This window comes from Polypterus senegalus, chromosome 1 (genome assembly GCF_016835505.1).
Source record: "Polypterus senegalus isolate Bchr_013 chromosome 1, ASM1683550v1, whole genome shotgun sequence".
Taxonomy (NCBI): domain Eukaryota; kingdom Metazoa; phylum Chordata; class Cladistia; order Polypteriformes; family Polypteridae; genus Polypterus; species Polypterus senegalus.
Genome location: NC_053154.1, coordinates 288,042,784 through 288,068,821, shown reverse-complemented (window position 1 = coordinate 288,068,821; position 26,038 = coordinate 288,042,784). Strand labels below are relative to the sequence as shown.

The 26,038-nt window shown below is 39.7% G+C and overlaps 1 long non-coding RNA gene across 1 annotated transcript in view; it reads right to left on the bottom strand.

Annotated features, from left to right (window-relative positions):
• Positions 1-1,058: 1,058 nt before the first annotated feature.
• LOC120543428 overlaps positions 1,059-26,038 on the bottom strand; it is a 28,803-nt gene continuing 3,823 nt past the window's right edge. The window contains exons 2-4 of the long non-coding RNA XR_005636332.1: positions 5,766-5,873; positions 5,049-5,308; positions 1,059-1,384 (exon numbers count right to left, since the gene is read on the bottom strand). This is a non-coding gene — a long non-coding RNA (uncharacterized LOC120543428). The remainder of the gene's footprint in view (positions 1,385-5,048; positions 5,309-5,765; positions 5,874-26,038) is intronic.

Below are 26,038 nucleotides of genomic sequence, written 5' to 3'. Positions count from 1 at the left end.
GTATCCACTGTAAGCTTGACGCTATATAGCGCCTGACCCGACACAGATTGACACGGAGGCACATGTACAATAACGTAAACTATTTATTTTCTTCCCCTGTGGGCACACATCTTCCCCATGACCCACAGGTAATACACAGTCCCAGCACTAATCACACCAGTACAATAAGCACTTTCCTCTCCTTGGCACCACCTCTCTTCCCAAGCAACCTTAACCTCCACTCGACTCTGGCCACTGAGTAGTGGTTGCTGGCTCCTTTTATAGTTCACTCGGAAGTGCTCCAGGTGTTTGATCACCGAGTTCTGGCTGCACTTCCGGGTGTGATGAATCTGCTGCCCACACGGGCTCAGGAGTCCCAAACACTGCACCCCCTGGCGGTGCCTGCAGGACCCAACAGGGCTGCACCCAACTCCAATTCCCAGGGAGCCCTGTGGGAAACCGAGGCACTGCTCCACCTTAGGGGGGGCGGCCATCTAGCGTCCTGGGGGGAGGTATTGCAGCCGCTTGCCACACCACAATTTAGTTCTTTTGGTCACAAAGCTTATGACGTAGATCAATCAGTAAATTGAGAGCTTCATCTTTTGGCTCAGCTCCATTTTCACCAAACTGTTTGTCTTGCATTGAGGCAAAAACAGAACTGAGCTTGCAACTGGAGGTACACACTGTACCCGATGACCCTAGCTCTCTTGTCAGTCAGTCATTGTCCAAAAAGCTATATCCTAACACAGGGTTACGGGGGTCTGCTAGAGCCAATCCCAGCCAGCACAGGCATGAACAAACCCCGGGCAGGGCACTAGCACACTGCAGGCTCTCTTGTCTCCTACTGGACTTAATGATCAAGATATAATCCATTCCATTGTTCTCACTCTCCAGATATTAGCATTTGGTGCCGAAATTTATTTTGACTTTTTGATTTGTTTTTTAGCTATATATATATATATATATATATATATATATATATATATATATATATATATATATATATATATATATATATATATATATATGTGTGTGTGTGTGTGTGTGTAGGCAAAATAAGCCACAAGAAAATGTTCAAAAAAAGTTGTGGAATGTCCACATATATTGTCCAATGGACAAAGATGTAAAAAGAGGTCAAAAATAATCAAAATCTGATCACAGAAGATAAAGTACATTTGTTTTTATGGAGTTTTTATATGCAATCAAACAAAATGGTGGAAGGAAGTGACATGACGGAAATGATGTCATCGGAAATGGCCAGAAGTGATGACATCAGAAATGGCCGGAAGTAACGTCACTGTGCAAGAACCAGAAGTTGCGTCATGGATGTTGCGTGTGGTGCTGTCGCAGCCATTTTGTGAACCAGGAAGCACGGTAGGCGAATTCTTATTTTTCTTCTTTACTTCTGTAGGCAAACAGAAAGAGACATCATGCACATAATCAACCCCTCACCTCGCGAAGTAACACTCACCTTAGGACTTGATGGCTGCTTCCTAATTGGGAGTTTGTGACAAAATACATACATGTATTTTCAACAGCAGTATTCCCTTTACATAGTAGCAGTTAAAATGTTTCTTGTAAATCTCAACTTAAACATTAATGTAATCAAATCAAATATAAAACCAAAGCTATTTACCACTGCAGGGCATTAACATTTATTCTAGTTTGTTATAGAAAGACAAGTTACCCTCAGAGTCCAGAGCCACAATCACAACATTATAACAGGCACCTTCCAAGCAACAGCAAGTTAACATTTCTAAATATGTTTTCTTTTTTATCTGAACAGATACCAGCAGAAACATTTTCTGAGAAATTAATTCACGCTTTTGTATTCAGTCGACTAGATTACTGTAACGCACTCCTCTCAGGACTACCCAAAAAAGACATCAATCACTTGCAACGAGTGCAGAATGCAGCTGCTAGAATCCTAACTAGGAAAAGAAAATCCGAACACATTTCTCCTGTTTTGATGTCGCTACACTGGTTGTCTGTGTCATTCAGAATTGACTTTAAAATTCTGCTTATGGTTTATAAAACCTTAAATAATCTCGCCCCATTTTATATATCGGAATGCCAGACATGTTATATTCCAAATCGTAACCTTAGATCTTCAAATGAGTGTCTCCTTAGAATTCCAAAAGCTAAACTTAAAAGAAGTGGTGAGACGGCCTTCTGCTGTTATGCACCTAAAATCTGGAATAGCCTGCCAATAGGAATTCGCCAGGAAAATACAGTAGAGCACTTTAAAACACTGCTGAAAACACATTACTTTAACATGGCCTTTTCATAACTTCACTTTAACTTAATACTGATACTCTGTATGTTCAATTCATCATAATAACTATTCATAGTGGCTCCAAAATCCGTACTGACCCCTACTCTCTCTGTTTCTTTTCTGTTTCTTTGTGGTGGCGGCCTGCGCTACCACCACCTACTCAAAGCATCATGATGCACCAACATTGATGGACTGAAAGCCAGAAGTCTATGTGACCATCATCATCAAATCCTTCCATGAAAACCCTAAATACAAAGAGGACTGTTTGATTTATGTTAGGTAGATTGCCCAGAGGGGACTTGGCGGTCTCTTGGTCTGGAATCCCTACAGATTTTATTTTTTTTTCTCCAGCCTTGGGAGTTTTTTGTTTTGTTTTTTCTGTCCACCCTGGCCATCGGACCTTAGTTATTCTATGTTACTTAATGTTGACTTATGTTTATTTTTTATTGTGTCTTCTATTTTTCTATTCTTCATTTTGTAAAGCACTTTGAGATACATTTTTTGTATGAAAATGTGCTATATAAATAAATGTTGTTGTTGTTGTTTATCAGGGAGCAACATAAACAGTCTATGTTCAGTAGCAACTCTTTGAGGGCTAATATTTTTTCCAAAAAACTTAGCAGACAAAGCTATGTTTACACATAAATCAACATAAAATGTCTGTTGCTGCCTGTTTTGTCTGCTGTTGATGCCTGTTGGTAGTAGCAGCGGCTCGACGGCCAGCAGGAATGCACGGTGGGCTGGTTGTCTTTGTAAGCCAGGTGCGTGCAGCTTTGCAGTTGCAGTAAGACACAATATGGCTTGTACCTGTCTGTCCCCCAGGCAAACATTGCCATAGGTGTTCAGCAATATGATCAACTGGGGACCGATCAGCTGATGCCGGTACCTCACTTTTGTTTTCGACCTACATCTCCAGATCACTTGCATCAAAATCAGAGTCTGGCAAATCAGAGCCCACTTCAGCGACAATACGAAAAAAGTTTTGCTTCAAGGATTCACTTTGGTATCTCTCCACATGCCATTTTAGAAGCTGTTTGCTCTTTGCTACTCATGCATGCACAGGGAATTGAGGCCAAATGAACAAAGCTAACTTTCCTTCTATCGAAAAGCACCGTAACGAGAAGATCACTGATCTCTATCGATTGCTAGCGAGACTGAGGCTTTCAAAATAATAATAATAATAACAACAAAAACTGCGTTAACGTGCGATAAAAAAATTGTCGGCATCGATTAATTCATGTATTAACACGAGAATAACACATTAACTTGCCCAGCCCTAATATATATATATATATATATATATATATTTTTTTTGCTTTTTTCTATTTGGTTAATTTTGATACAAGTATGGGGTATTCTGCATATGCATTGGGGCATGATATCTGAACTGTTTATTTATTTTTAATAAAGATAAATGATGAATCTGGCACTCCAGTTCTTACATTGTTGAGGTGTGGTTCTGCTATTGGTATACTGTATACTGTAGTTTCATGAATTAATGATATTAATAGTGACCATGTAATGGGATTTCCTTCTCTTTTTTGAAGTGTTTTTGCTGTTCAAATCTATCTGTATTGCCGGTACATGGAATGAGATAATTTTTTTTAGCGTTTGAGTATAGTGTTTGAATTCTCTACTACAGTTAAATGTTATTTGTTCATTATTAGTGTAAGCAGTTGCCACTTAACATCAAGATGGCTGCCGAAGGTGCATCTTCTAGTGGCTTGAACGGGGTGAATATGTATGTAATCAGCTATTTTGTGTTTTATATTTGTAATTCATTTAGACCACTTTATAGAGGTTTTCACTTTGACATTAAATAGTATTTTTCTGTTCATCTGTTTCAAAAAAGTCAAATTGAATTCACTGAGATTTAAGGTTGTATAACAATAAAACTTCCAAAAGGGTGACTACGTTTTATAGGCACTGTATGTAAACAGTTACACTGTATTCTGTTTACAAAAGTCATCTTGGATAATGGCACCAGCCAAATATATAATAATAATAATAATAATAATAATAATAATAATAATAATAATAATAATAATGTGAAAGAAGCAATCAGGTGATGCAGTAAAAACAAGTGTGCATCAAGCTCTACTCCAGAGTTTTAAATAAATAAATAAGCACAGAAGCTTGTTGTGCAAGATTTTCTCTCAAATCCTCGTTACTAAATGTATGTATGGAGCATGGACTACCTAAGGACAGCAAGGAGAGTGGAAAGATGGTTTCCAGTAGGAAAAAGAGCAGGAAGGCCAAGAAGGAGGTGGAATCCTAATAGAGATATCAAGAGATAAGGGAGTAAAGGGAAGAAACCTGGAGGAAGCGGCACAGGATTGAAAGAAGCGGATGAAGGTTTATAACAGGTTGGGACGCAGTGTTGAAGATAACAGAAGCATGGCCAACTAAGAAACTAACTGATATTGATTATACTGAATGACTTCTGTTCTTGCTAACTGCACTTCACACTCTTGGAAAGCATTTTAATTAAAGCGTCATGATCTGTGACCCAGTTCTGCTGCTGCTTCTCTGTCTGCAAGATTAAGTATTGATAAAACAACCAGTATAATTTAGTGTAACAGAAATCTGACTCCAAGGGCCTGTTTATCAATATCTTGCAAGGATGCGAGAGATGTTCACTGATCATGTACTTCCGCAATTAACAGTGTAATAAACAGCTGTGATTCAGTCATCTCCTTCCTTGTACTGGATGGCTCTGCATGTGTGTGAAATAAGAGTATTCTTCCCATTCTGAACTGGCTTTGTGAATTTGACTTTGAGAATAATCACTCACCAGTTTTTCAGCATCATGGTATGATTGACTTGCTCAAAGTTGTTGTTGGAAAAGGATGTGGACAGATGTCCCTCCTCTTCTTTGTGTTTAACACTTGTTGGACCATTTCTGAACAATCCATTGGTAAACATTTATGGTCTTCATATTGTGCAAAAAGCCTTCTATAGATTTTGGCCCCTGCTGTTCCCGCAGCCCATAAAAAAGGGTCGCTGCTCACTTCTTTTTTTTTTTTTTGGAGGGTGGAATGGCCATATTTATCCCTACAAAACAAGAAAAGAAAACTGAATGAAACTTTACCACTGTGATCACAGACACACCATGATTCCAGATGTATGTGGGGAAAGCTGTACAGGAAACCCAAACAAAATCATTACAGAAGTATGAACAAATTTACTTTTAGAGGAAAAAATAAAGTAGCATCAATGGTCACTTGCGTTTTATTTATTTTTGAGGATGTACACTGGGCCTATCATTTATCGATATTGGGTAATCCCGATATGATTAAATCCCAGTAAATTTCTGGGCAGATTAACTCCATAATATGGCGATTTCTGTGTATGCAAGAGTCTTAAAATCACCTTGTACTTGGAGATACGTTTAGCATAACTGTCATCTTTGTATTGCCTACAGTATTCATTTGCTGCAGTAAACACTTTCAGATGGTCACCAGATTGAAAGACACTACACACGTACACTTTGATCAATTGCCTACCTTACCTGGAAAATCCTGCTGTTTTTGTCTGTGCAGCTTAAATGGTGTAACAAAGCTGTCCAGCACTCAGACAGTCCTTCTTTTTTTCACACACTCTTCATTATGTTGGGCATCTGATGAATGTGAATTACAGAAATGATACAAAAAAAAAATTAATAATAATAATAATAACACAATGCTGCAACAAGGAGGATAAACTTTAAGCAAGTGTCACAATTGCTTGAGTGTAATCAAATAATGTGCATGCACAGTTTATAATAACATTGTTTATGCAGTTATAGTATTATTATAAACATACAGGATGAGAAAATGCAGTATGTGCTCACATATCCCACTACTACCCTGCCTCTAGCTTATGATCCTTTCAGCTAAACAATTCCCTTATTCCCAAAATCCATTTAAAATAAATAGCCTCCTCCGAAAAGGGAGTTGCTGTATCTCTCATGTGGTAGTTGACAATATGGCTAATAGATCATTGCTGCCACCTGCAGAATACGAGAGACAAAGCAAATATAATGCTATTGCTGAAGTTCTTTAACAAGTTCAAATTAAAGTTATAATAAAAGTGAGATCAACACGATTTGGTAATTGTAAAATAGAGCCATAAACATAGATTTGGCTTTACTGTGTAACTGTTACGAAGCACGCTTGATTCTAACCACAGAGCAACTCATGATTTTCAGACAGATCTTATTTTATAAACTCAAAAATCAAAATAGGTTTGCTTTACAGCTTAAAGGGCTTATAAAGAGTCAATGTTCAATCTTGGTGAAATTAAATTACTTGATTATTATTTAGTATCGGAGGTTGCTACTTCTAATGCCTTTGGAATTTCCGGGCATTTGCCAAGACTACTTTGGATCTGTGGGTGATGTGAGGATTTTTATTGCAATACCCTTTAAAATAAAGGCTCCGTCACTTTTGGAACTAGGCTTTTGATTTTTTTTTAAATATGTCAGATGTTGATGAATGAAAATGTACATCCACTATTGACTCAAAATACTGAAAACCCAAACCCTAACACTAACCCTAAGAGTTGGGAGTAAAAAATATTATATGGCACAGTTAACCAATACCTTGTCTCTGTGATGCTGATGGAAAAAACAGCATTATAAGCCAGAAAAAAAAAATCAGCATCCATCACACGCTATGATCAGGTGCTGGGGTGCAGTTTGTGGCACTGTCATTAGTAAATAACAGATTCAATAACCACAACATCTGGAAAAGTGAAATGATGAGGGTGAAAATCTTAAAAACCAAAGTAAAAAAACCCCATAAAATTATCACCGTGTCACATGTATAAAAGCTTCCTACATTCCAATGAAATCTAGCAAACCCAAATTTCTAAAGTCGCGCCTTTCATTATTCAATATCGTGTGCCCTGGTGTACACTTTCTTCATTGTTATTTTGTGGATTATTAATATTCAAGTAAGGGAACAAACTCCGCAGAAAAAGGTGAATACATTGAAAAACAACAAAACAAATAAAAACTATGGCAAAACTGTAAATCTTTCTAAATTTCATATGAATGCAAATCTCTCAATGTTGCTGTTACACTGAACAAGAGACAAAAAAGACCAGCAGATTAAGCAACAACCTGCACCTACAGGAGTCCCCCAGGACTGTGAATGGAAACCAGTGCACTAAACCCATTTCCTCCTTATCCATGCATAAACACATATAATGGTGACCACCACTGCCACCATCTCACCTTGGAGACTTTCTGTTTTTCAAGTTTTCCAAAGGAATGAAAGGCATTGGAATCACAGTGAAAAAAAACACTCGGACACTCGGAGAGCAGATGCAATGGAATGTACTTGAGGAGGCATAGGTCTGGGAATCAATTACAACCATTAAAACTACCCTTTAGAGCAGGGGTCCTCAACTCCGGTCCTGGAGGACCACAGTGGCTGCAGGTTTTCATTCTGACCCTTCCCTTAACTAGTGCGCTGTTTTTGCTGCTAATTAACTTCTTTTCAATTAATTTTAATTGACTTGTTTTTTAAGATTTGTTCCCCTGAATTTCTTTCCTTAAACGGCACCCAAATAGAAATGAAATGTGAAGTGTGTGAAACAACAGAAGACTAGCTAAGTCAGGGCCTCAAACGGCAAATAATTTCACTCCAACCAGCTACTTAATTAGGTTCTCATTCTTGTCGTTTATTAAACCCGTTCTTTATAATTCCATGGCTTGTTGCAGCTCTCATTGTACAATAGCAGACATTTTTAAAATTGTTAATTTTCTCTTTTCTAAGAGCACTGTAAACATGTTTTGGGGACCTGAGCAGATCTGCATTTCTGAGACCTTCATCTTTCTTCATTTTCAGATATTGTATGATGGACACAGTTTGCTAGTCATGTTTGGCTGCTAATTAAGGAAAAAGAAACAATTAAGGGGTCTGAGTCTTCACGAGAAAGTCAAATAAAATTCATTCAAAAGAAGTTAATTAGCTGCAAAAACTGGCCACTAATTAAGAAAAGGGTTAGAATGAAAACCTGCAGGCACCGTGGCCCTCCGGGACTGGAGTTGGTGACCCCTGCTTTAGATGAATGTGACTTGCTAAGATCTTCTAAAGTAAAAATAACCTTTAAAAATGTGAAACAGGTATAAACGTCATAACAAAGGAGAGTAAAAGGAAGTGTGCATTGCCTCAAATAAGGATTAGCAGCTTCATAAAAACGCATCAGTCCATCTGGAATCTGTAGACCAAAGCCCCATAATTTTCTTCATACATATTTCTCTGACCTCTCACTGTTGTCCCAAACATAAAATCCCCTCCATTTATACTGTACAGCCACAGTTCTTTCCTGGAAGACACTTTACTTCAAAATACACCTTTATTTATTTATTTACTTATTTTGGTCTAAGCATACATATAATAAACAATTCACTTTTCCGGCAAGTTCACCAATGTGTTCAATATCCTACAGTGTGCAAGGTCTTCTGAAAGTGTGCCACATTGCATAGTTCAGCAAATATTAGGAAAAATGCACCCTGGATCTCATCAAGAGGAGTCACAGCGCACGGCTTGATTGCAACTCCAGGAACTGAGAAAGACGGCTGTGAGGGCGCTGAGGGAACATAGGGAGGCGTTTGTTAGAGGAGTCTGTGAACAATCGACACACCATTTATGGTCTAGTGACCCACGTCCTGCTTACAGAGAAACTGAAGCATTACGCATATCTGAATCTTTTCCTCACAGAGTTGCAATCAGGATGGCTGGTGGAACAATTCCTTACAGATGGCACTGTAGGTATGACATGCTGGACTGGCGACTTTGAGCAGTTAATTCTAATTCTCTGACTAGGACGTTGAACATCTCTGGGTCCAGGGTTCTTGAGGTTGATCCACCCTATCTCACTGAGATGTACAGGTGGTGAACCACCTGAGGGTAGGGAAGGCTGCAGGGATCTGTGGTATCCGGGGTGAACTTCTCCAGGCTGATGGTAAGGCTGTTCTCCTGGCATTGCAAGCAAGTTTTGCTTCCATTTGGGAGATGGGTGTCATCCCAACTGACTGTAAAAAGGGCCTTATCATCCTTATCTAGAAAGGGAAGGATGATCGCCTGGATTGCGGCAACTACAGGGGGATAACACTACCCTCGGTGCCAGGTAAGGTCCTGGCTTGGTCATCCTCAATAGGATCCGTGATCACTTGCTCACTTACCAGTGACCAGAGCACTCTGGTTTTATGCCTAAGAAGTCTACCATCGTCCACATACTGGCACTGTGGGTTCTCATGGAGCAAAAAAACGCTAATATTGGCAGAGTTTCTTTGCAGTCTTTGTTGATTTTCGTGTTCAACTCAGTTGATCAAGCTGCCCTGTAGGGCATCCTGAGACTTCATGTGGTATAGCGGGTCCATAGCTCTCTCAGCAAAGGCCAGTTTTATTAAATAAATAATCACCGCGCTCGCAGCTTAGTGAGGGGGCGTGGTGGCTGTAGCAAATCTCAGGGCAATCTGCGGATGTGGGCATTTCTCACCTAGTGCACAGGTGAGGGACTGCCCACATCGGTGATTGTTCCTGGGGTTGCTAATGTGCTGCAGCTGCTGTGTTCCCTCTCAATCCATAAAGCGCGAGTCGGTTAGAAGAAAGGAGAACAAAAAGGGAGGAAGGAAAAAGAAGAGAAGGAAATGGAGGTTGCAGCAGGGAGCGAGCAAGTCGGTGCAGGATTACGAACGAGAGTAGGCTCGCAACAGCTGAGCAGGCCGCCTGGGTGTTTGGCCGACACCCGGGGTAGTAGCAGCTGTGGTCACTCCCGCAGAGTTTGCTTTGGAGGGCGGAAGTGACCGGAAGGTGGGTGACTCTCCGCTTAAGGCCACGGAAGGCAGCGGAAGTCGGGACTTGGGACGTGGTGTCCCCTGCGTGAGAGCCTTGGTCGCGGGGGAATTCCCAAGTCGCTGTCCGGAGGAGCCAACCGGAGCCAAGGATCGGTGAGGCAATCGGAACAGCAGAAGCAGGTATAAAGAAGGTCAGCTGTATGTAAGGCAACTCCCCTATTGAGGAGTCCAGATGGGAGAAGTAGGGGGCCACCAGTAGAAGGAGCAGGATGCACCGGGCTTATTGATATTTAAGGACAGCTTCCAGCATGTTTTTAACCTCGTTGTTTTAAGATGATTTTTCTAGTGTTTTAAAATCCACTTCACTTCTGTTTTATGGATTATTTATTTAATAAAGATCTTTTTGAACTTTTGAATCACTGCACTATTTATTTTGAAACACTGCTTTATTGTTGACTGTTTGTTTGAAAGACTGTTTTTAATAAAAGCACTTTGCACTTTTTACATCATCCTCTTGCTATGTTGTTGCCTCACTGTCTAGCTCATCTCGGTTATAACTATCGACGGTATTTGGGTTCAAGGGTTCCCGAATAGAAGATGGGAGCATGGAGCAGAACTCGCATCATCACAGGGATCCCCTCAAGGTTGCCGGATATCATGGCTGGCCTGTACACTGGTATTGTGAGTGCTGTGCAGAGTGGAGGCAGAAACTCTGCATTTTTCCCAGTTGATTCTGGGGTTCGTCAGGTGTCTGTTCTTGCTCCTACTCTGTTCAATGCTTGCCTGGACTGAGTGTTGGGCAGGGTCATGGGGTCCAGAGGCTGTGGGGCATTTGTTGATAAAAAGAGATCTTGACTTTGCTGACGATGCTGTGATCTTGGCGGAGTCAATGGAGGCTCTGATTGGGGTGCTTGAGAGAATGAGTGAGGAGTCCGAGTGTCTGGGCTTGTGTGTGATCTGGATAAAAACCAAGATCCAGGCCTTTAATGACCTCTTAGGCACGGCTATCAGCAGTGTGTCTGTTTGCTGAGAGTTTGTTGACCTTGTCGAGAGGTTTACTTAACCTTGTCAGTGACATTCGTGTCTCTGGTGACTCTTCCTATGAAGTCAGTAGACGGATTGGGAGAGCATGGGGGGGTCATGAGGTCGCTGGAAAGGAGTGTGTGGCACCCCCGATATCTATGCAAAAGAACGAAGGTCCAAGTCTTTAGAGTCCTGGTGCTTCCTGTCTTGCAATATGGTTGCGAGACATGGATGCTATCCAGTGACCTGAGACAAAGACTGGACTCCTTTGGCATTGTGTGTCCTCAGAGAATCCTTGTGTGCCGTTGGTTTGACTTTGTGTCAAATGAGCGGTTGCTCATGGGTCCCGAATGAGGCACATTACCTGCCTTGTGAAGGAGCGTCAGTTACAGCACTATGGCCATGAGGCTCGATTCCCTGAGGATGATCCGACTCGTAAGATCCTCATTGTTGGGGACCCGAGTGGCTGGACCAGGCCAAGGGGTTGCCCACATAAGACCTGGCTGTGGCAGATACAGGGTCATTTCTGGAGGGTCGGGCTAGACCGCATGTCTGCCTGGGGGGTTGCCAACCAGGATCCTGAGCTGTTTCGTCATGTAGTCGGTGCTGCAAAGCACAGTACCAGTTCATGCTCCCAGCCTTACTTGACCAGATGACAAGTGGTTTTTGTGTTCACACTTTTTTTGCCTTGGCACCAAATGCTTATGGCGCAGCCACATCTTTTTAATGTGACAAGATTCTTTAGCATGGCTATCCCATTTGCGAATAAAACAACAGCACTTGTTATATCTAAATTGCACTCCTTGTAGCAGTGCCACTACGTTTAGATCACCATAGATGTCAGAGGAACAACATCCTGGTACATCACAGGTATACAATCCCCCTTTGTGACAAGAAGTGGTGCTGTCGCTAACAGTCGTGTCTTAACTTTCCTCTGCAAGAATGAAAAGACACCCATTGAAGGAAATTAACTCTGTCCCCTTCCAGGCGACAGGCTATAAAAGTCCAACGCCTCATGATGTTGCCATCTCATGTGGACCTGAATCTGATAAAGGATGGAGCTCCCCGAGACTGATCACTCTCAAGAGCCAAGAGTTTGGAAAGCTAGAAGAATGCATTGACGTTATTCTGTTTGGTGCCCGCGAGCGCCAATTTTTTTACTTTTAATTCTGTTCAAGATTTAAAAGGGGCAACCTAGTGGGAACCCCTACACCTTTGGGACTCGTATATTCACCCATCCACATGTTGTAGTTATTAACTGTATATATATATATATATATATATATATATATATATATATATATATATATATATATATATATATATATATATATATATATATATATATTATGAATACACATCACAAAAATAGGCAATTACAATAAAATAAAATTTAAACGGAATATTTGTGATAAGCCGGCCAAAATCCGTAAGACAAACAAAAGGGAGCAAAATCATTGTTGTCCAGTGTATTGTAGAGATACTGTAGTTGTTTTAAAGTATCAGTCCAGCACTTAACCACTAGAGAAGGAGATTCACACAAAGGTTTAAAAATAGAGAAGACAGACCCAGGATGGTGACTGTTACTCCCAAAGTGGTGACCTTCAGCAGACCATGTGACGTGTTTAAAGCAAATTACTTGAGAGATGGATTAGGCTTTAATAGACCACCTGGCTTTATACCGCTACTGATTACATCTTGGGAACACATCCAAAATATTTAGTTAAAATGGAGCTCATCTGCTGTCAGCCTTTCTGCAGGTTAAACACAATTCTTCACATAATAGTGTTTTATTTGCAATGATGTAGCCAGTTAATCCTAATGTAATCTTGCAATTTGCCTGAGGTTTAACAAACATGTGATGAAGATATGTGTCTGCATAAACTGTTTAAATTTTATTTACTTTCTCTTCTGGAACCAAATTAGGAAAAAAGGAGCATAATAAATGCAAAATTGTCCTTTTTAGAGGGTAAATATTTCAAGCAACTATCTGTCCATCAATTATCAAACCTGCTTAAACTGGAGTACCAGCGCAGACATAAAGAGAAGGTGCAAACACGCAGCAACCAGTCCGAGATATCAGTCCAGGACTCTGCAGCTGTTTTCTTATTTCTTTTAAAGGGAAAGCTCAAACCTTTTACACACAAGGCACTGGGACATAATGGAAGTTTATCTGTTTTCTGAAGCTGCTTAATCCAGTTTCAAGGTCTCAAGGGACTTACACTCATCCCGGCAACATTACGTTTTTTGCTTTTTTATGGTTGTATGCTTGTAATAAAATACAATAAAAAAAAATCACCCTCTTGATGTATCCTCACCTCTCTCTTAAAGTGATCTGCCTATTGCTACTTTGTCAGTCTCTGGCTTTCTGAGCACAATGTAATCTATCAGGTACTTGGAGGGCTGCAGGAGCTACTGAGCTCATTATTACATGTAATTTCTTAATTAGGCTTTTTGTTTCTAAACGTGGTGAGTGGCTTTCAATACTCTGCTCTCACATTCAGCTTCTTGAGAGCCACAGCACCTGAAAGATTTCATTGCTGGCTTGCTTTATATGGCTTTTATAGAGCTGATATACTCTGCAGTTATAATTCTATTTCATTGTGTAAAGAGGAGTCCTGATAATCATGATTTCTCACATGTAACCCCAATAGTTAGAATTCTGTAGTTACCCAATTGCAGAAGGCTTCTTTAGTCTGCAAAGAGACAACATGGAGGTATGACATGATGTTAGTGGCCACATATTAGAATGGTGTCTGAGACTCTCACACTCACTTAATCCAGTTCAGGAAATACGTAGGACTGGAGTCTATCCTGGCAGTGTTGGCAAGGAAGGAGATGTACGCAGAAAAGTAACAGAGAACTGACGTAACTTGTACAACCCACCAAGGTTAGATACAAGAAGTGTATGTAAGGTATTTTTCAGTTATGAAGTGAAACTGACCTGGAATTAAACCCACTTGAGACCCTCCAGATCCTGAACTTGCAATCCTTACTTTCACACTTATACAGGTAGCATTTCATAAGCCATTTTTTCAGAGCTGCTTCAACTGCTCTGCCATCATGTGTCGTTCAAGTCTATTTCCCAAAAGTGAGTGAAAAATGTCAGCCATACCCCTTAAAACGATGAAATCCATCAGTGCAATGCCTAACTACCTTTAAGCAATAGCTTGGAGGCCAGACCTCAGAACTTGCATTCTTTATGGCTTTACTTTACTTCAGTGAAAAGAATGTATAGTCATTTTAAAATATTCTTACTAATAGCCCACATGAAATATGGGGCATAGAAAGAACACATTGTTCTAATATTTTTAACTACCAATATTGTTGCCAAAAGGTTGAGATTGTTCATTTCTTGCCTAACTGTGGTCCCTTAAGGGCACAACAAAAACAAGAATTTACTTACAGTATAGTTCAAAATCACATAAGGAATGCTTCAATAGGTTTTTGACAATCCCACCACCCTTTTGCTCCCTAAGGCGACAAGAAAAAACTAATACCACCACCCCCCAAACCCCCCACCCCAGAAAAAAAAACCCTTGTAGAGAAAAAATGAAAATCTTGGGAAAGGCAATAGGTGTCAAAAATGGGGTAACAACAACACACAAGACAGAACACAAGTAATCCTATTCACAGAGCTAGATGGCCAGTCTATCAAGCTATCGTTGCCACCTCAGTAATACAATACAATAGTAGAGACTACAAGGCAAAATGCAAAAACAGATTATGCACCTCACTAAATACAGAAAATACAGAACTATCACATATGAGAATACAGCTTTCTTCGAATACATGAAGAACAAAGAGGAAACCAATGAACATAAATGAATAACAACAGTATCTGTGAAAAGGAGTCAGACAAGTCAGAGTCCTGGAGACCTCAGCCAACAAGCCACCTTCCCCCTATTGGCCATTCCACAGCTGAGTCAGTGCTGGGCCAGCCAATCTGAGAATAGGACACTTCTACCCCACGATTCCAGTGCTACTTTACCTGAGATGACTTTTACTTGGCAAGCAAATAACTTGGCATTAGAGCAGTGGCACCAAGTGCCACATGAGGACACCAAGACGAGAAACAGAATATTGGAGGGTTAGAAACAGTTTATACATATCATATTACTTTTATTTTAATAATAATAATAATTCATTTTATTTATAAGGCACTTTACATTTATGGTAAACCTCAATGTGTTACATAAAAAAAAAAATAAACAAAGACACAACAAGATAAAAACAAAGATAACACAATAATTAGAGGCAATTTTGTTAATATGCTTTCCTAAATTGAAAAGTCTTTACTGTTTTTTAATTAACAGCCCACAATCTGCTACGTTCTTAAGTTCTCTGGTAGGGCATTCCAGAGCCGTGGAGCAGCGACTTCAAAGGTTCGGTCACCCATTGTACAAAGTTCGGTCATAGGAGGCGGTAGGTATTTGCAAGACGAAGGTTTCCTTTAGTGGATTGTAATATGAGGAGTTCCTTAAGATATTGTGGAGCATTTCCATGAATACACTGATGAGTGAGCAAACAAAGTTTGTATTCAATACGGAGGTAAATAGGGAGCCAATGAAGTGACCGAAGGGTTGGTGAAATATGCTCATACTTCTGCACCCTCATCAGGATCCTTGCAACACTATTTTAGATTTGTTGGAGCTTTTGAAGGCTATTGCCTTGGATCCCGATGAGGAGTGCATTAAAATAGTCCAGCCTGGAGGAGACAAAGACATGAACCACCTTTTCAGCATCACAAAGGGAAAGGCAGGGATGGCATTTGGCTATATTTTGAAGATGAAGGAATGCAATTTTACAGAGGTGATGGACATGGGTATGAAATGACAAATGGGAGTCTAATTTGACACCCAAATTAGTAACAAAAGGGGAGAAAGTAATGGCATGACCAGAAAAGAAACAACAATTTACAGAGGAACAAAGTTGTTGGGGGCACCAATTAAAAGAGCTTCAGTTTTGGTGCTGTTCAGCTTAAGAAAGTTCTTGGACATCCAAGCCTCAATCTCATCCAAGCAGGTCGAAAGAGTTGATGGAGGTGTAAGAGAAATCAAATCCAGTCTCACATAGAGCTAATAGTACTAATGACTAACACTAGAGATGTAGTATGCACAGCTAATTGGCCTGAGGGGACCTTTTGTGAAGCCTTCATATTAGTGGTAAACTGGGTTGAAGTAAAGGATCGAAAGACTATTAGAGGTCACTAGGGTTAAAAATGCAGGGTATACAAGGGACAGTGGGACAGGTAAGAGGTTACCGTTAACAATTGAATTGCTATTTTTAACATTTCCTCCTATTTCCCCATTAACAGAGCAACTTAAGAGGTTAGTAGGTTCTTTTCATTGTGGTGCATGAAATATGTGATCTAGTGGGAGGCACTGTGGTGCAGTGGTTAAGAACTTAAAACTTCAAACCCTGAAGTTGTGGGTTCAAATCCTGCTACCGACACTGTGTGACCACAAGCAAGTCACTTCACCTGTCTGTGCTCCAAATGGAAAACAAAAGAAATGTAACCGATTGTATCTTGAATACTGCAATTCTCCTTGGATAAAGGTGACAGAGGATATGTCAACGGATCTGAAGACCCACATGGAGTGTTCAGATAATCAAGCCATAATGTCTGGACTTAATGATTCATAAAAAGTTGCATTCAATAGGTTACAGAATACTTCCTAGCAGTCACTGTGTGTATTTTCACATTCATCAGTATTCAGTTTTGGATTCTGTTTTGTGTTTTAACTAAACTCTACTATTTTTGTGCTTACTGTGATGTGCAAATTGTCATTATAAGGGGACAAATGCAAGTCAAGTTGGGCTGAAAGGTCATGTGAAGCCACTATGTTGGTTCGCCACCCACATGGTGAAGGTTAAGGATCAGGCTTGGCAATAGACTGGTGTGGTGAAAACCCAGGCATATCAGATCTTGGAATTAGAAACTTGTAAGCTTTCTGGTAGAGAGAGCGCTGGCTTTTATACTGCAGGTGAAAAAGTACCAGCCAGGCAGAGTGTGGCTCACCTCCGAACACAGCGCTGGTTCTGGAACTACACATCTTTATCAAGGGCTGGGGGATTCTATCTCTCTCCTGCTCTGTAATTGTGTCAGGGGAGGGCCAATAGGCTGGTGTGAAGTTGAGTTGTATTTGGTTGAAGTTTGCTTCAGGAGTCACGCGACTTTAACTTATACAGAGGGAAAAATGTGACGATTGTTAGCATATATACACCAAGCAACTATTTTGAGAGTTTGGCTTTGTACAGACTTTGGATTTAGTGCTGCTATAAAAAGGGTACTGTCAAACAACAATGTAGTCCTCCCAGGAGGCTTCAACATTCATATGAGGAATTGTCCATACTGAATACCATATTCAAATGCTGTATCAGAGTACCAGGTGAACAATGATAAAACTTGACTTAATAGTTTTTTCGTCTCATTTGAAGCCATATGTTCTTGACACTCAGGCAAAGAGATTTGTTGTCATGTTTACTGATGACCATCAGTTGCTATAAACTCATCCATCTGAGCTGCACATGCTAGACAAGCGTGTCATAAGGTTTTGCTGGAATGACTATTAGATTTTTCAGTTCAGGAGGAGTTTCTCCTGAATCTTGGAGAGAAATCACTACATTTCAATTATCCATAATGAAGTCTGTGATAGAAAAAAGTATATTATTATGAGATTTCACTTCAACATAAAAAAGCTGAAAAGATTACATGAAAAAGCACAATGTTTCTGAAGGCTTATCAACAATGATCTGTCACCCTCCTAGAAAACACAGGACATTTTTAACATAAGTATAGGCAGCAAATTGTCTTCTGCCTGTCCATGTAATTTTTATACTTTAAATTCCACAAAGTATTTCAGTTATTGAATTTCTTTTACTACAGTCATTTCTTTCCAAGTTATGCCAATCAACCTAAAACACATTTTTACAGAAATTCTCAGTAAGATATATCAACTGTCTCTCTATTGGTTATAAGCAACGATGAATCTTGGGAGAGGTCAGAAACACAGAGTCCAAATGGACCATATTCAGGATATCAGCAGAGGAAACTGCAAGGTGCCATGTCAGGGGGCAGATGGTGTTGGTCATGGTGGCAACTTTAGGACTAGTTGGTGGACAACAATGACAAGGGAAACTGTCAAGTGAAAAAGTGTACCTTCTGGGCCATGGTAGCAGAAGGGCATCCATAAGTAGCTAAAGGGTACTGGCTCTTCAAAAAAGGAAGGAGTTACAGCAGTGCTCAAAGCAAAAAATATTTTGTGGAATCAGTCTGAGTAAACATTACTTTTAGCTGGCCTCTAATAGGACTTATGCTAGCTAAAGGGAAACTGGGGATATTGTCTAGAGGTAATAGATGCATTTTGTGCAACTCCTTAGCCTGAAGGATAAGCCCTCCTTCTCCTCCTCAAAACATGGAATGGAGTTGCGTCAATTGCTGTGGCTGAGGCCACTGCAGTGATTTAACAGCTCTGTAGTAAAACACCTCAAAGATTGGGGAAAATCATAGCAGCACCGATGAAAACACTGTACAGTATATGGAGTAGGAGAATGACTTGGCTAATATGTCTCATTCATGTTATGTGGAAAGAAGAGACAGTAGCCCTGTACCAACAGATTGGAGTGGTGGTGCCCTTTTTCAAAAAAGGTGGACAAGAGAGCTCACAATCCTCAGTCTCTCCACTACATTTCGGTGATCGAAATGCAGATTTCATCCTAGCTTTGTATCAGTGCACCATCTTTTTAACCTTTTATCGATATTTAAGGGGTTGTTGGAATTTTCCATTTCTGTCTATATGTGGATTTAGAAAAAATCTTACTACTGCATACTCCCTAGAAATTTGAGGGCAGGTGTTTCAAGCATTTGCAGCTTCTGGGACCACTGTTGTGTCCAGTTTGATCTCTCTTTTTGCAGAGAGGTGTGTTCTGATACTTGGCTTTAATTTGCAACAATTCAATAGAGCACTAGGCTCTTCCTAGGGTTCAGCTTCTCTCCTCTATGGTTCAGAATTTTCATAGACAAGATATCCAGGCACAGCCCAACATTACAGAGCAGCCAATGAGGGAACCTAACCGTTTAAGTTATGATGGTGGAAAATGATGTGGTCCTATTGGCTTTATCAAACTTTTATACTGCAGAGTACTGTATGGTTTGGATGAGACTCAGCATCCTGAAATCTGAGTGTTGTTCTTTCTTGGAATGGAGTGGTTTGTTCTCTATATGTAAGGGGTTAGCAGTTGCCTCATGCAAAAAAGTTCAAATGTCGTAAGAGTCTTATTCACAAGTGAAGAAAAAGGTGATTATGACATTGACTATGTCAGTAGTTTGGTGCATGCAATCATGGTGGTAAAATGCAACTGATGTTGTTCTCACATATAGTAAACAAGCTCTGGGCGGTGAATGAATGCATAAGATCACAAGTACAAGTGGCCAAAATGAAGTTCCTGCATTGCACTGTAGGGCTCAATCTTTGAGATACGCTCAACAATATTGGGAGGACCTTACAGTAGAACCAGTGCTTCTCTGGGCTAAGACCAGCCAGTTGATGTGGTTTGGCCATGTACTGAGAATGCCCCCTTGGATGTCCTATGGAGGGCTTACATTACATCATCCACGAGAAGAAGGTGCAAGGGCGGATCAGACCACATCAAATGGATTTTATCTCTTAGTTGGCCTGAAAGAGTTGGGGAAATTCTCAAGACGTTGCTATGAATAGGGTAGCCTAGTCAACCTGGCTCATCAGGAGGCCACCACAACATTCATCAGAATAAGTAGAGTGAAATAACGACAATGTGTATATGTGGATAATCAGAAATCAAGGTCAATATTATGCTGAACTGAGAGCAAAAATGGATTCTCTTCCTTAATTACATGTAATACAAGGAACACAGAGTACTGGCTAAATAAATAAATACAATATATACAGTCATATGAAAAGTTTGGGAACCCCTCTTAATTCTTTGGATTTTTGTTTATCATTGGCTGAGCTTTCAAAGTAGCAACTTCTTTTTAATATATGACATGCATTATGGAAACCGTAGTATTTCAGTAGTTAAATTTTTATTGGATTAACAGAAAATATGCAAGATGAATCATACAATTAAACAGGTGCATACATTTGAGAGATATTACATCAATACTTAGTTGAGCTTCCTTTAGCAAATATAACAGTCTCCAGACGTCTCCTATAGCCATTGATGAGTATCTGGATTCTGGATGGAGGTATTTTTGACCATTCTTTCATACAAAATCTCTCCAGTTCAGTTAAATTTGATGGCTGCCGAGCAAGGACAGCCTGCTGCAAATCATCCCATAGATTTTAGATGATATTCAAGTCAGGGGACTGTGATGGTCATTCCAGAACATTGTACTTCTCCCTCTTTATGAATGACTTTGTTGATTTCGAGCTGTGTTTTGGGTCATTGCCTTGTTGGAATATCCAACCCCTACATAACTTCAACTTTGTGACTGATGCTTGAACATTATCCTGAAGAATTTGTTGATACTGGGTTGAATTCATCTGACCCTTGACTATAACAAGGGCCCCAGTCCCTAAACTAGCCCCACAGCATGATGGAACCTCCACCAAATTTGACAGTAGGTAGCAGGTGTTGTTCTTCTGCCATGCAAAGCGCTTTCTGTTATGATCAAGAGAAAAGCCAAGCAAAATGACACCTTTTATTGGCTAACTAAAAAGATTAGAATATGCAAGCTTTCAAGGCAAATCAGGCCCCTTCTTCAGGTAAGATGTATATAACTCAATTTTTGTCTCATCAGTTCAAAGCACTTTGTTTCAAAATGAATCTGGCTTGTCTAAATGAGCGTTTGCATACAACAAGCGACTCCGTTTATGGCGTGAGTGCAGAAAGGGCTTCTTTCTCATCACCCTGCCATACACATGTTCTTTGTGCAAATTGCGCTGATTTGTAGAACGATGTACAGATACACCATCTGCAGCAAGAAGTTCTTGCAGGACTTTGGAGGTGATCTGTGGGATGTCTGTAATCATTCTCACACTCCTGCACATATGCCGCTCCTGTATTTTTCTTGGCCTGCCAGACCTGAGTTTAACTGCAACTGTGCCTGTGGCCTTCCATTTCCTGATTACATTCATTACAATTGAAACTGACAGTTTAAACCTCTGAGATAGCTTTTCATAGCCTTCCCATAAACCATGATACTGAACAATCTTTGCTTTCAAAGCTTTTGAGAGTTGCTTTGAGGATCCCATGCTGTCACTCTTCAGAGGAGAGTCAAAGGGAAGCACAAATTGCAATTGACCACCTTAAATACCTTTTCTCATGATTTTACACACCTGTCTATGAAGTTTAAGGCTTAACGAGCTAATCCAACCAATTTGGTGTTGCAAGTAATCAGTATTGAGCAGTTACATGCATTCAAATTGCAAAATTATAAGGGTACCCAAATTTTTGCACAGCCAGTTTTTTATATTTGATTTCATTTCATACAACTAAATACTGCTTCACTAAAAAGACAATTTGACGTTCCGCAAGAGGCACGTTAACGTCATGTGAGATTAGGGAGTGAGACAACATTTAAAACAAGTTCATGGACATCTAACCAAGTAGTTGTTTAAATGCTTTTGGCAGACAGACATCGTGTGCTCCCAGCTCTTAAAACAACGATGAGCAGAACACACAGCTTGCCAGAAGCAGAAAGCCGGCAGATGATCTGACCGCTTCTCCATAGCATGTGTTCAGCCACCCACCTTCACAACGTGCGTGGCAAAAGGACAGCTGTTGTAAAGGCTTTGAAATGATTGATGCAAAGAGTGACAAGCAGAAAATGCAGCTCATCAGCAGCAACAAGCCAGCAGATCATCCGACTGCAACTCCTTAGCGTGCATTCAGCCCCCCCTTCACAACGCGAACGGCAGAGACACGAAGTGGCAAAAGGACAGCTGCTGTACAGGCTTTTAAATGATCGAGGCACAGTGCGACAAAAAGAACATGCAGCTCGCAAGCAGCAGCAGCAATAATGATCTGACAGCATCTCCTTAGTGTGCATTCAGCTTCCCCCCTATCCCCCTTCACAACACGCGCAGCGTTATACGTCATGCAAGAAAGATTTAACCATGCCCGGTGCCGGAAATAAAGGAGAACTATTGTTTTTACAAAAGTTTTAAAGTAAAAGTGAAAATAGTGCATATATAACAATTCCCATGAAAATAACAATCTCTTTAAATTGTATATCTGGTAAACCAAACACAGTGTTGGGCAAGCAAAGCGAGCAGGGGACAGAGCCCCTAGTGTGTATATAAATATATATATATATATATATATATATATATATATATATATATATATATACCAGCCAGCGGAGAAGTAGTGTGTTAAAGAAGTTATGAAAAAGAAAAGGAAAAATTTCAAAAATAACGTAACATGATTGTTAATGTAATTGTTTTGTCATTGATATGAGTGTTGCTGTCATAGATATATATATATATCTCTATATCTATAGCAAAATACCCGCGCTTGGCAGCGGAGAAGTAAAAAGATAAGTAAACATTTTAATAATAACGTAACATGATTGACAATGTAATTGTTTTGTCATTGTCATGAGTGCTGCTGGCATATATATATATACACACATACATACATACATACATGTGTACATATATACATACACACATATACTATGGGGTGCCAAACAGGCAAATACATTGATTTTCTGAATATATAAAGTCAAAACTTGAATATATAAAGTCATTGCTGGAATATATAAAGTCAGCATCGGAATTTATATAATCAGGAATGACTTTATAAAGTCAACATCGGAGTATATAAACTCATTCCTGAATATATAAAGTCAAAATATATTGTTTGAAATGACTCTGAACTGAAGTAAGTTAACAAAAACATATTCAGAAAAAAAAATTAAAAAAACACTGTTCAGTTAATGTTTTGAAAATGATGCATGTGCTCTGCCCAGGATTGGTTCCTGCCTTGCGCCCAGTGTTGGCTGGGATTGGCTCCAGCAGACCCCCGTGACCCTGTGGTCGGATTCAACGGGTTGGGAAATGGATGGATATTCCAGCGCTGACTTTATATATTGAAGTTTTGACTTTATATATTCCAGCGCTTACTTTATATATTGCAACGCTGACTTTATATATTCAAGATTTGACTTTATTTATTCCAACAGTGACTTTATATAATCAAGTTTTGACTTTATATATTCGCGAATGACTTTATATATACAAGTTTTGACTTTATATAGTTAAATTTAGTCATCATTGCATAACTTTTTCTTTACCATAGAAATGTAAAGACTAAATTCAATTTCCATTCCTACCAAAGATATTTCTGGCGACTAAATAGAACCTACTTATATCCAAATTCGAGCTATTGAGCTGTCGCCTGCCTGCCTGAATAAATCACCCTCGCTTCGCTCTTACTTTTTTACCGTTCATTTAATCATGGCTAGTGGCGGAAAAATTATAAAATGGAAGGAGGATTACACTGAGTATGGCTTTACCAAAACAATTATTGATGGCGAATCGATTATTCATAAAGCTTGAATTGGTGATCTGTTTTTCTGTGTTAACCTCATAATTTTTCATACTTCTTCTCAAACCAAGGGGGTGCGAGGGTAAAATGAATCGGGAAGCGCTGATCAATGTAATCGGTGTGCCAGGAAATCATGCATTGACAGAAGTTCCCCTTTGTTTGGAATGCAAAGTGTGATTAAATGCATTATTTTTTAACACGTTATGGAGCACATGCATCGAAGCTTCTCAGCTGTGCTTGTGCGAAGAAAAGGAAATATTTTAAAAATAACGTAACACGATTGTCAATGTAACCTTTTTTAAGTAGTGCCTGGAGGATTCAGTGTGGAGAAACTCTAGACAGTGTGTGTATTAACTTGTGGATTTTTCTGTGAGTATTTGGTGGCAGCGTCACAAAGTTGGTTCCTCAAGATGGCGTTAGCTGCAGAGCTCAGCTCACAGCGAAATGAGGTAAATGGGAGGGGAGATGATGAAGTGACTCCCCCACCCGCCTTAACTGTCAATCCCCCACAAACACAGTCTCTCGGAATTTGCATAAGCACAGCCCTTCACCTACAATTTGAACTTAGTTACAAAGTGATCAAAACTCTCGTTTATATCCTGCGTCCTCTCATTAAACTTGTATCCTGCATTACCCGTGCGCATGACAAACACCAGCGGCAGTCTGTCTATGAACTTAATTTAAACTTTAGGTTTACACCGTGCTTTGTTTCCGAAGTAGCAGCACTCATGAATATGGTTGTATAGGTCACTCGCTCGCTTCTTATTGTTTCGCTGCCTTCTCAATTATATAATGCATGTTTTCTTCAGCGCTTTTTGGAGCTCTTCCTGGTTTTCTATGTACTGCGTTGATAGTCAGTTCACGTGATTACGAGGGAGGCGTGATGATGTCACACGAAACTCCGCCCCCCACGGCTTTCGAGCTCAACTCCATTACAGTATATGGAGAAAAATAGCTTCCAGTTATGACCATTTCGCGTAGAATGTTGAAATGAAACCTGCCCAACTTTTGTAAGGAAGCTGTAAGGAATGAGCCTGCCAAATTTCAGCCTTCTACCTACACGGGAAGTTGGAGAATTAGTGATGAGTGAGTGAGTGAGTGAGTCAGTCAGTGAGTCGAGGGCTTTGCCTTTTATTAGTGTGTGTGTATATATATATATATATATATATATATATATATATATATATATATATATATATATATGCTAGCAAAATACCTGTGCTTCGCAGCGGAGAAGCTGTGTGTTAAAGAATTTATGAAAACGAAAAGAAAACATTTTGAAAATAACATAACATGATTGTCAATGTTGTCAATGTAATTGTCGTAGGCGTATTTTAGTGTTGAGAGTGAATTTGATGATTGTGATGAAAAGGCAGGAGTCACCAGCAGGGAGACGTGAAGCGAGACCAACAATAACAGGTTTGAAGCAGTAGAGTAAATGAAAAGGCAGGAGTCACCAGCAGGAAGACTTAAAGGAAGGTGAACAATAACAGGCTTGAAGCAGTGGACTAAAAGAGGAGGGAGCATTGAGCATGACAAACAGTTGTGGAAAGTAAGGAAGCGAGTGAGAAGACACATGAGCAACGGCCATGTGGAAAAAGGAAGGGGGACCGAGGGTGACAAATAAATCGTCTGTTAACAGAAATAAGTAATGAAACTGCCAAAAGGAGAGGTCAGTTCCAAAAAATCCTTATGGCATAATGGTGAGAACCGCCCAAATTATTTTTGACTATTTTCAAAAATTCGTTACGAGGCATGCCGCAAAATGAAACATACTTAACGTTTTTAAGTACAGTGTAAAGGATGAGCATGGGAAATTTGGGCTTCCTACAAATATTGGAAGTCGCACAAATAGTGAAGAGGGGTTTCCCCTATCTATATATACAGTTTGGGCGGTACACCCATCCAACCACCAACCATCTTTTGTAAGTAAACTGCAAGGAATGATTTCAGATTCCCACATATATGGAAAATGGGAGAATTTTTGATGAGTCAGTGAAGGCTTTGCCTTTTATATATGTGTGCATTTATTATTATATAAATATATAGTATACACACACATACATAGTATCTCAGTTTTTTATTTTTAATAAGTTTGCAAAAACCTCAAGTAAACTTTTTTCACGTTGTCATTATGGGGCGTTGTGTGTAGAATTCTGAGGAAAAAGATTAATCCATTTTGGAATAAGGCTGTAACATAACAAAATGTGGAAAAAGTGATGCACTGTGAATAATTTCTGGATGCACTGTATAACAAGTCTCTGTTTTGTGTATTGCTCAGTTTTATTGTTTATTTATTTAAGAGTTAGCACAGCTGGATAGCTACAGATTCTTCTGTTCTTTTTTGCAGTGTATCATGAGCTTTGAAGAGCCTAGACATCATGGTAAGATAGTTATTGACTCAAGCTTATGTGCCTTACTGAATTATTAAAATACAC